At 50.2% G+C, this 10,685-nt stretch overlaps 1 pseudogene; it reads left to right on the top strand.

Moving 5' to 3' along the window:
* Window positions 1–873: 873 nt before the first annotated feature.
* On the top strand, window positions 874–1,025 carry LOC123391065 (annotated as a pseudogene).
* The last annotated feature ends 9,660 nt before the right edge of the window (window positions 1,026–10,685 follow it).

The following is a 10,685-nucleotide window of genomic DNA, read 5'->3' as shown; positions in this document are numbered from 1 at the left end:
AGCCTCTTGCTGCTCACTCACACTTTTAAATGTCTGTCGACCAAAGCAGCTCACATGGCCAGCCCCCAAATCATGAGGTGGGGGAATTCACTCCACCCACCAGCAGCTATGGCAAAGACGTGAATGTTTAACACTTAGGAGAATGAAGAGTCAGGACCCACAATTCACCCTGCCACAGTTGAGGAAGACCAGAATAACCCAGAGAATTTGAGAAGGTGCTACATACCAGAGTATGGCCAGTTGACCTTTATGTGCCCCTTAGCAAATCGGCTTGGTGGCATTGGCATCTCTAGCCAGCTCAGACTTTAAGGACACCAGGTCAGGTGTGGGGTGATGAGACACTCGGAGGCTCCCATAAGGGAGAGAGCTTCAGCTTGTCAAGACCATCCCACTGTGTCTTCATTCCTCTGGCAGCATTTGTATCAATATGTGGAGCCGGGAATGAAGCCCACTGTGAAGAGCAGAGCTGAACAGTATCAGGTCCTGATACATCAGCAGAGCACCTAGATACAGCATTGCCTGAACCCAGGCCTTCTCATCTACAAGACTCCTCCTTTGTCTTAAACCAATGTTTGAAGTGGGTTTTCTGTTCCTTCCAACAGCAGGAGCAGTCTGTGCTCAATGCAAGAACTTAGCTACCCAGGGGGATCCCGCATGACAGAAAGGGGCAGGTACTGCCCAGGTGCAGTGTGGTATGGAGCCTCATCCTTCAAAGTGTGGTTCTTGGATCAGCAGCGTTAGCATCACTTAGGAGCTTGTTAGAGATGCAGAATCTTGGGCCTCTCCCCAGACCTGCAGCATCAAAATCTTCATTTTAATATCTTTTAACTAGAACCCCAGGTGATTCACGGGTGCATTAAAATCTGAGAAGTAAGCTTTGCGCAGTGGCAGTATCGTAGCCAATGAGGTTTATCCGAGGCGCGATTATTGCTAATTAAAATCTGAGAAGCATATGCACAGAGGAGCAGGACAAGCCTCTCCGCCTCCCTGGGCCCTCCTCTGTGGCTGGGTGCAGTTTAGCAACTGACTGGAGGTGTCCCCCAGGATTCAGATCTTGGCTTTGCTCCTTGGATGTTGAGGGGCAACAAGCAGGCATATTTTAAATATCTCTGAGCCTCAGTTCCTTTTCTGGAGAAGGAATAATAACAGTCGCTACCTCCCAGGATTTTTGAAAGGTGTCTGTGCATTTAACTCACAGGAAGTACTGGGCACACTGCTAGGCAATGAAGAAGAGCTCAGAATGTGCTAGGTATGGTTATTTCCAGAGCTCTCCAGTGGATCTGCTTTATGTTCAACCCACCTAATAACTTTTGATGGTTGAACAGCAGATGGGAAAACATGTCTGGGATGTATAAACTGATGAAAAAGTAGTGATTTTTCTAAATCTTAAAAGGAGATAATTCACAAGTGCACCTGTACCTTTGGGCAAAGGTATGAGCCCAGTGAAGAAGTAAGGAGAAGTCACTGTGTGACTTTCAAGTTGCATAAACCTCAGAAGAGCTCCAAGCGACGCTCCTTGAAGACCTGGCACAGCCCAGCCCTACTGCAAGGGAACACAGCGGATAGTGGCCTGGAAGCTAGTGAAGGCCCGAAAGAGGGGAGGCCAGGTGCCTCCCAGGCTTCTGTGTATCTCTGTGATTAACACTGCCCAGTTGCTGGCTTGGTCTGTAGCCTGGGGCTTTTTGTTATTTGTTTCATGTGGGGTTGGGCGATGGGCCACCAGCCCACCTGAGACTGTGAGCTGAGAGAGGGATGGGGCAAAAAGAGACTCCAGCAGGGCAGTGCCTGGGATCCAGGATGAAATCTGCCACAATCTTGGAGAGGACACATGGATCTTCTGCTCAAAATCGCCCCGAGTATCTTCGATTCCACTCTGAGGATCCATCCCAGGGGAGATGGCTTTTGGGATCTGCTGGGGGTAGAGGGACAAGTCATAGTACTGAGAATTCACTAAGTACTCTCAGGGCTCCCAATCCGTGGGCACCTGTGATGAAGACATTGAGACTGAGATGTTGAGAAACTCTCCCAAAGCCAGCCTCAGGTACGGGGAGGCATTATAGATGATGAAGTGAATGGGCCAGAGATCAGGCAGAACTGGGCTCTGATCTCCCCTCCTACCGTCTGTTTCATCACTTGCTCCATGAGATCATGGGTGAATCACTTCACTTCTTTGTGCGTTCATTTCCCCATCAAAAAAGTAGGCATGAATGTGCCCATTTTGCAGGCCTGATTTTAAACTCATCCATAGTAGCACAATTGCAGAACACTGTGCAGTAGATGGGACAGAAGAAGGAGGCAAAGTTGGTTAACAATGATTCAGAATCTGATGGTTTATGGGATCAGAACATGGGCCTGGCTGGTGAATTCAGGAAAGGCCTCTCTGAGCAGGTGCCACTTCAGCTGTGGCAAAAAGGAGGCAGCAGTATGGGAGAAAGAATTCACTATGGGAATTCATTGTCTTACTGTGGGAGAAACCAGGACAGTGAAGTTTGGAAGGGAAAGGGTGAATTTAGAGATCAGAGAAAGAGCCAATAATGATCCTGAATCCCTGTGTAAGTGAATAAGTTGGACCAGTAGGGACCTCCAAGAAATCTAGCACATCTAGCCAGCAAGGTGAGGCCATGAGGAGGCTCATGGAGAGGGCTCTGGGGCTCTGATGTCTCTGTGTGTCTGCCACTTCTCTGGGCACACAGCCACCCATCTGGAGGTGGGTCTGGGGTAGCTCTTGGTCAACTGTGGATCAGTAGTTAGAAAGATAAGCTAGACACAGAGCAGAGAAGAGTGAGGACAAGCTGCAAGGCTCCAGGGAGCTCTATGTCTGCCCAGCAGGGTATGTGGCTGCCATGATCTTCCATGAATAATGACTGATCCTTCACTTCCTTCTCCCAGATCCTGTGCCAGCTCCCACTTTGGCCAACTCTGTCCCAGAACCATGCAATAGGGAGATTCTGGGAGATGTAGTTCCAGCTTATCCAAGTTGATAGGCCACTCCATTCTGCTGCTGGTACACTAGCTACTAAGATAGAGAAAATGTGGAGAGGAACAAGTTTGGGACGGGAAATTTTAGGAGTTCTTTCCTGGGCGTGTTTAGTTAAAGATGCCTATTTAAGATGCCCTCAATGATCCCTGTGTCCTGCTGTTCACGCCCTGTGTGGTCTTTTCATCTTGAGGTGAGCTGGATTTAGTGACTCACTTCTGGCCAACAGAATAGGGCAAAGGTGGTGGAGTGTCACTTCTGAGATCAAGTTACAAAAAGACCACTGCTTCTGCCTGGGGTCCTCTTCCTTGTGCCCTTGCTCACTGTCTCTGAAACAAGGCTGCTGCCTTATTGTGAGTCTATGGAAAAACTCCCATGGAACAGCCATGGAAGTGAGTTTGGAAACAGACCCTCCCGCATCACACCTTCTGATGAGACTAGAGCTCCACCTGGCAGCTTGAGAACCTCAGCCAGAGGCCCTCAGGTAAATGGCATCCAGATCCGTCACTCGCAGAAACTGCAAGAGAACACATGTTTATTGTTTTAAACTGCTGCATTTGGAGGTATTATGCAGCCAAAGATAACTGTAGGCATCCAAAGTGGATATTTATGCTGGAAGCTTAAGGGAGAGGTCAAGGGTGGATGTGTTTGTTTAGGAACCATTGGTGTTTGATGGCGTTTAGAGCCAAGGAGCTGAATCATGTTAGGTAGAAACAGCTGGAGAAGAGCTGAGTTCTGAGGAATGACCCTTGGGGCTTCCCACCATTCCACAGTCCCACAAAAGTGAGACATTCAGCAAAGCCAGCGGACACCCAAGTGGCTCAAGTGGAAGGAGGAAAAGCAGAAGGGTGCAGTGTCCAGAGTCAAGAGAAGGTCATGTGTCAAGGCGGAGGGGGCGCTCAGTGCTACTGCAGGTCAGTCAAGTTGAAGACCTGTTAAGAAACTGTCAAAGCTCATATGGATTTGGATAGTGACCTGGACAAGGCAGTTTGAGTGGAGTGGGAGGCCACGTAGAGAGGCCTGAGAAAGGTGTTGTGGGGGACATTCTGGGCCTGGCCAGGCAGCAGGGGGCCTGCCCAGAGAAATACGGACTTCCCTTTCCAATTCCACTGTAACTGTGTTGGCTTCCCTGTGTGGTTCTTGGCTTCAGGAGCTGGCAGGCAGAAGAAGATGGCAGAGGTTGGGCAGAATGGAGGGTGGCCCTGAGGAACAGGAGCAAGTTTGGTGGCAGAGCCAGCGAGCTCAAGTGCAAGCACTCGTTCGTTTGGAGCATTTCTTTGTATAGTCTGAGCTAGAAATCCGAGGGAGAGCCAGTCACTTGACAAACCCATACCATGTGCAGACTCTGCCAGGAGGGAGTGACCTGTCATTCGGTTAGACATTATCCCAGGAGATATGTCCTGTGCTATAGGAGGGTAGGGGAAGGAGGACCTGGAGCATGCAGGGGGGATGGTGGGGGTAAGGGGACAGTGAATGAAGACTTCCTGGAGGAGGTGACCCTAAGCGGAAGCTTAGAGACTACTCTTGAAGACTTTATACTTAAAGCCTGGGAAGATTATTCCAGGTCCCTTCTCTTGCCTCCCGTCCAACCTACCTGCTTGCCCTCTTTTTCCAGCTCATACCCCTGCCCCACCCCCTCTCCTTCTCTCCCTCCTCCTTCCCTGGCCCATGATGAAAGGCTTTCTTGGCCTCTCAGCTGATGAATTATGCATGCCCTTCAGCGGGTGTGCCTGGCATCCAATTAGGGCCTTGGCCAGGTTGATAACATAGATTAAAATGTAATTCATTGAGGTTGACATTTAAGCCCCAGTGTGAGTGGCAGGAAAGAGAAGCAGTGCTTCCCCAGAATCCTTGTGTTTGGGGGTGGGGGATGGGGAGGCGCTCAGCTACCTGCACTTGCTTAACCAACGCAAGCTGAGTCCAGGCAGCCTGGGGGTTGGGCCTTCTGATGCACCACCGCACTGGGGAAAGGCGCAGGGCAGGCTTTGAGTCAAAATAAGCTTTTTTTTTTTAACTTGGAAATAATATGAGATTTACACAAGAGTTGCGATGATAGTACAGAGAGTTCCCATATATCCCTCGCTGCGTTCTCCCTAATGTTACCGTCTTATGTAACTGTGGTACAATGATTAACATGGGTACGATACCATTAACTGAACTATGATGTTTCTTCAGATTTCGCCCGGTTTCCCTCTCATGTCCTTTTTCCGTTCCAGGATCCACTGCAGGATCCCACGGGTCAATGCAGGCTTCGGGGATTGCCTCTCAGCAGGGACAGGTGTCCCTCTCCACGTCCCAGGCCAGTAGTTCTCAAATCTCTGAGTCCAGGGAGTTACCTGGAATTTTGTTCAACAGGCACATTCTTGGGGCACCTGGGCAGCTCGGTTGGTTAACATCTGCCTTTGGCTCAGGTCACAGCCCCAGGGTCTTGGGATCGAGCCCCACAGGGGGCTCCCTAGAGAGAGTTTGCTTCTCCCTCTCCCTCTGCCCTTCACCTCCTACTCGTGCTTGCTCTCTCTAGAGTTCTCCATTCTCTCTCTTTCAAACAAATAAAATCTTGAAACATAAAAAATTAAAAAATAAAAGGCACGTTTTCCCCTAGACTTTCTGGTTTGTTAAAGCTTGCAGAGAACCCCGACATCTATATTTTTGAACAAGCACCCCAGACTAACAGAGGGCTGCGGGCTCTGACCAGCACTCCAAGTAAAGTTGGGTTGGTTCCTGGTTCCTTGGGCAATGCAGGTGTCAACCTGCATATTTCCCTCACCCCCCGACTCAGCCCTAGGACAGAGCAGGGCCACCCCCATGCAGATCCTGGGGGAGGAGGGCTAACATGCCAGCCAGGGCAAAACCCCAGGCAAGTCACAAGGGAGACGAGAGGAGAGTCTCAGATAGACAAGTTTTTCTCATTTAATCCACAACATAACCCCTATAAGTAGATATTATTTTTTCCTATTTTATAGATGAGGAAATCAAGCAACCATGATATGAAGTGTAAGGGTGCCAGATGTAGCATATAAAAATGCAGAAGACCCAGTTACATTTGAACCTCAGATAATGTAATACTGGGTTTCTACTTATATTTTTAAAAGTTGTAGTTCATCTGAAATTCAGATGTAACTGGGTCTCCTGTATTTTATCTTGCAGCCCTACTAAGTGCTAGCATTTGTAACCTTTGGTTACAGAGCTGGTTAGTGGGCATCGACTTGGGTCTGGCTTTAGTGTCTGCTTTTAGCCTGTGGTGCCCTGTGCTTACCTGTGTAGTACCCGCCTCAGCTGTAGGACCACAAGCAACAGGACATGGGGACCATATGTATTTGTTCCCTGCTCTATCTCTAGGGCATGGCACGGTGTAGCAGTAGGTGCTTAATAAATATTTACCGTATACATGAATGGGTAAATGCATGCATGAATAGAATCTCTACTCTCTTTGTACCAACAGAAGTGTGATTGCAGATAATGGTGATTGACAGAAAGCTAAGGTGGTGACGTGTCATGTGGTCAACTTGCTACGAGAAGTGCAGGAGGGCCCTTGGGTGGCTCAGTCAGTTGAACGTCTGACTCTTGGTTTGGGCTTGGGTCATGATCTCAGGGTAATGGGATCGAACCCCACGCTGTGCTCAGTGCTCAACATGGAATCTGCTGGTCCCTCTCCCTCTGCTCCTCTCCCTGCTCTCTGTCTCTAAAATGAATAAATAAAATCTTAAAAAGCAAACAAAAGAAGTGCAAAAGAGGAGTTAGAGAGGGTCCAAGGCCTCATGTCCACACCTAGAACCCCAGCCTTTGCACCCTGAACAAGGACAAAGAGCTGAGTCTTCTCATCTCCAGCTCTCAGGGCCTCTGCTTTCCCAACGGGGAAATGAGATTGGGTCCCTTCCAGGTCTAGGCTTCTGTGATTCTATGATTTTTGCTTCCTAACCCCACCCTCCTGTGTAGATTAAAAAAAAAAAAATGTGGCCAGATAAGAGGATGTGCTGCCGACTATATTTAATTCCCAGCTCATTAGTTCTTCTCTCTCCTCTTCTTCCTCTCCTTCCTCCGCCTCCACGACAATTTTTCTAAGCCCCCCACAGTGCTGGTCTTGGGTTCCTTTCCTCGAATGCTCCCTTCCACCCCATCAGATGAAATCAGAAGCCCAGAGAGACCCGGCACAGCACAGTTCCTCACATTCAAGGAAGACATTGGGAGCGCATTGTATCTTTTAAAATAGACCCGTTGTCGTTGGCATGTATTTTTAGCTGTGGGAGAGATTGGCATGCTCTCAGTGCCACCATCTGCCAAAGGCAGTTGCTAGGCAACTGACACTGACGACAGCAAGGGGATGACTTCATGGAGGATCTGGGGGCCTTGGTGGCACCATCCCTCTCCACTAATTCCTGCCTGCAAACAGCCAGGCCCAAGGGAATAAGCTCTCCTTGCCTTCTGGGAGAAGCCAGGGAGCTGATTCAAGGTCTGTGGGCTGACGCAGGGGCCGCTACAGAGGTAACATAGACCCTGGGCCATCCCTGGCACCTTGACTAGTAGATTTGCTGTTTAGAAATTTAGATGCTATTGTGATTTCGGGCTGTGAGTCCAGAGGATGTATATCTCTCTTCCCAGCAGCCCCATAGGCACCAGTCTGAGTCAGAGCAAAAGCTGTTTGGAGGCTGTCAGCCTAGAGAAGGAGCCATGGACCAAGTCGCCAACCAGTGGCCAAGTAGCCCCAGGTTTTTGCTCTCTGGGTGATTTGGGTTGAGTCCCTGCCCTTCTCTGGCTCCCAGTTTTGTTACTCTCAAAGCACAGGTATTGAACCAGATTATAAGTCACATCTAGGGATAAAAAGCAGAAGCACCACAGAGGAGACCCATGGGCCAGACATGCATTTGGGATCTGACTCTGCCCCTTATGGCTCATATATGACTTAGTCCTGTCTCAGTCGGCAAACCGCAGCAGTAATGGTCTTATCCTGTGTTGTGGGCATCCAGCAAGGCAGGACCTGGAAGGTGTGTTGCAGGGCACCTCACTCTGGGGCCCGGTAAATGGGGAGGGCGATTCCATTTCCGCAGCATCCATCACCATAATGTCCCTTCATCTGTATTACTGCTTCCCGCTGGGCATGTTTCCAGCCTCCCTTGCAGCTAAGTTCTCCACAAGGACACATGAAAGCAAGGGATGGCTGCACTTCCTGCCTCACTCCCTTTGAAGATGTCCTTCTTCCTTTCCTTTCTGGAGGCCAGGGCATGAACAGGAGCAGGATGAGCTGCTTGGGGTAGGGGAGCCAGGCAGGGCGATAAAATGAAGGGACCCTGGGTCCCTGTTCTAAGAAGAGGACTGCATGCGTGTGGCTTGCTGGGAGGAGGGCAAGAGCGCTGGCAGGTGAGTGTAGTGGGGCGATGACCAAAGGAAGGAAAGGCAGCCAGTAAAGCCCAGCCACCACAGCAGCTGGTAAGAGCTTAATTCCATGGAGAAGAACAGAGCAGAGCTTCAGAGCTAGCCTAGGTTGAGGGACCATACCCATGGGTCCCTATGGACCGCCAGTTCCCAGACATTCCAGTCTTCCTTGTGCTCGTGGGCAGAATGGCCACCAGCAGCCCGAGGGTGGCCCTCCGCCAGAGGCGCAGGTGCTGGCCATGGGAAGCCAGGCCGGTGTGCACGCACATGGTGAGGGCGTCCGAGTGGATGTGTGCACGGCGATCACAGCAGCCACGGTTCTGCACAAAGAAATGAACTCCTGTGTTCATCAGGCCCTACACTAAGGCTTTTTTTTTTTTTTTTTTTTTTTTAGCTCAACTTTTACCTTAACCAATTCAATTTCCAAATGCTATGCATATTTGGAAGTCTCGGTTTTATGTAATCCCTCCAAGCTCCTAGACTCCAGGTGACATTCGTGGAGGTGACGTCATGGTTGGGAAAGCAAGGTTAATGCTGAGGAGCAGAAGCGTCTCAAAGAGAGCAGGCGTCACATGGCCCTGCTGGGGCTTGGAGAATAAATGACGTAGGCCCTCAGAGAAGGGCAGGTGAGTATGGACCAGAGCTGAGCCGGACAGGACTGGGAGGGATGGGGTGGAGGACGGCCCTGCTGAGCCACGGGCAGTTCCCCTGCAAGGTTTGGGGCAGAAAGGTACCTGGCTCCTAGTAGTCTCAGGCCCGTGGATGCTGGGTTTTGCTGCATTGTGCATGTAAGGAGTGGGCTTCGGGATGCTTCTCAGCTGGGGGAGACTCGGTGGACTGAGTCCAGCCACAGGGCGCATCGCCCTTGTTCCCTGTGTTCTGAGGTGGGGACACTGGGGCCCCTCATTGCACCCTTGAAGCCACTGATGTCTAAGTAATATGTCAGGGTTTCCCAAGGCTCAGCACCCTGGAAGCAGTGGTGACTGTCCTGGAGTGCCCTGGGGCTGGATGACCGGCCGGGGCTGGTGCTCAGGTTGGCAATGCCTCCAACAGTTTCAGGAAGGCAGAGCTGGTCCCACATCTGGATGAGCCTCCACATTTTAAGGATAATCGCACTAAACCCAGAGAAGGGAATGAACCCCCAAGGTCAGCAGAGGAACCTGAATCGAGATTTCTTCACTTCCTGGGAGGCTGGTGCAGCTGACTTGGAAAGTAGCTGAGCTGCCACCCTCACATCTGCTACCAGCCACCTCAGGCCATTTGCTCCACCTCTAGGCCCCTTTCATTGATTCATGGAAGCTCAGAACTAGAACAGAACTCAAGAGATAATCAGATCGGTTCCTCTGGCTCCAGGCATGTGGGCATCCTCAGCCCATGCCTGCTGGCTTAAGGTGGCCTTTCCCTGTCCTTCAGATACCCAAAGTTCTTCTCTGCCACCTCTACCACACTGGTTGGCCAGTTCTTCCTGGTGTCCAACTGCAGTCATTCTTGCTTTACTTTTGGTTTTATTTTAACTTCTAGGCAGAGGTTGGTTTTGGTGATGATTGTGAGGAGTTGGCTAAAATAATTAAATTAACATCGCCCTCATTCTCTATGGGAAAGGGGGCTTAAAAGCTCCAGCTTTTAAGGGAAAGGGCAAGGGGAAAGCTCCAGCCCTCCACGCCTACCCTCATGGACTGAGGACAAATAGGAAAGAATGTGGCTGTCCACCCAAGTTCTCTGGGACTCAGTCACCCCCAAGACTGGGAGGAAGGGTGGAGGGGCAGTGTCTCTCAGAGGCCAGTGGGTTGTACAGCCTTGACTCCAACCCAGGTAACTAAAAATCACGCTTGCCAACCTTGCTGCAAATCCCACCACCTCTCTCCACAACTTGTGTCTACAAATATGGAGCATTTCTCCTCTGTTCTACATTTTCTTTGTGTCTTGTTCTCTTTGGGAATATATGAGCAGCTTTCTTTGTTCTCTTTGGGAAATACGTATGGAATGGAGAGAAAAGAAGAGTGGCTGCGGCCTTAAGCATAGAGGGGAGAAGGGGGGTCCATGTGTAGCTAGTGCTAATTCCCTGTGCCCAGTGCAAGTGAAGAAGTAGAGAGGCCTCCATGAGGCACCCCATCTCTGGAGAATCAGACCTATGGGTCAAGGTATTTATGCCAATACAAGACGTAAGATGGACTAAACTAGGGAGCTGGGGAGGGGTAGAGGCCCATCTGAATATCCTAGAAGCAAGAAAATAAAGCTTAGTGGGGACTATAGGAGCTAGAGAGGGCACTATGAACAAGTAGTGTTCGTGGGATGCTGACCTGTAGGATTCAGGTAGGATGAACCAAAAAAACAGGAA

Source organism: Mustela putorius, unplaced genomic scaffold (assembly GCF_011764305.1).
Source record: "Mustela putorius furo isolate JIRA1106 unplaced genomic scaffold, ASM1176430v1.1 tig00000174_pilon_pilon_pilon, whole genome shotgun sequence".
Lineage (NCBI taxonomy): Eukaryota > Metazoa > Chordata > Mammalia > Carnivora > Mustelidae > Mustela > Mustela putorius.
This window is presented reverse-complemented; position numbering and strand designations above follow the sequence as displayed.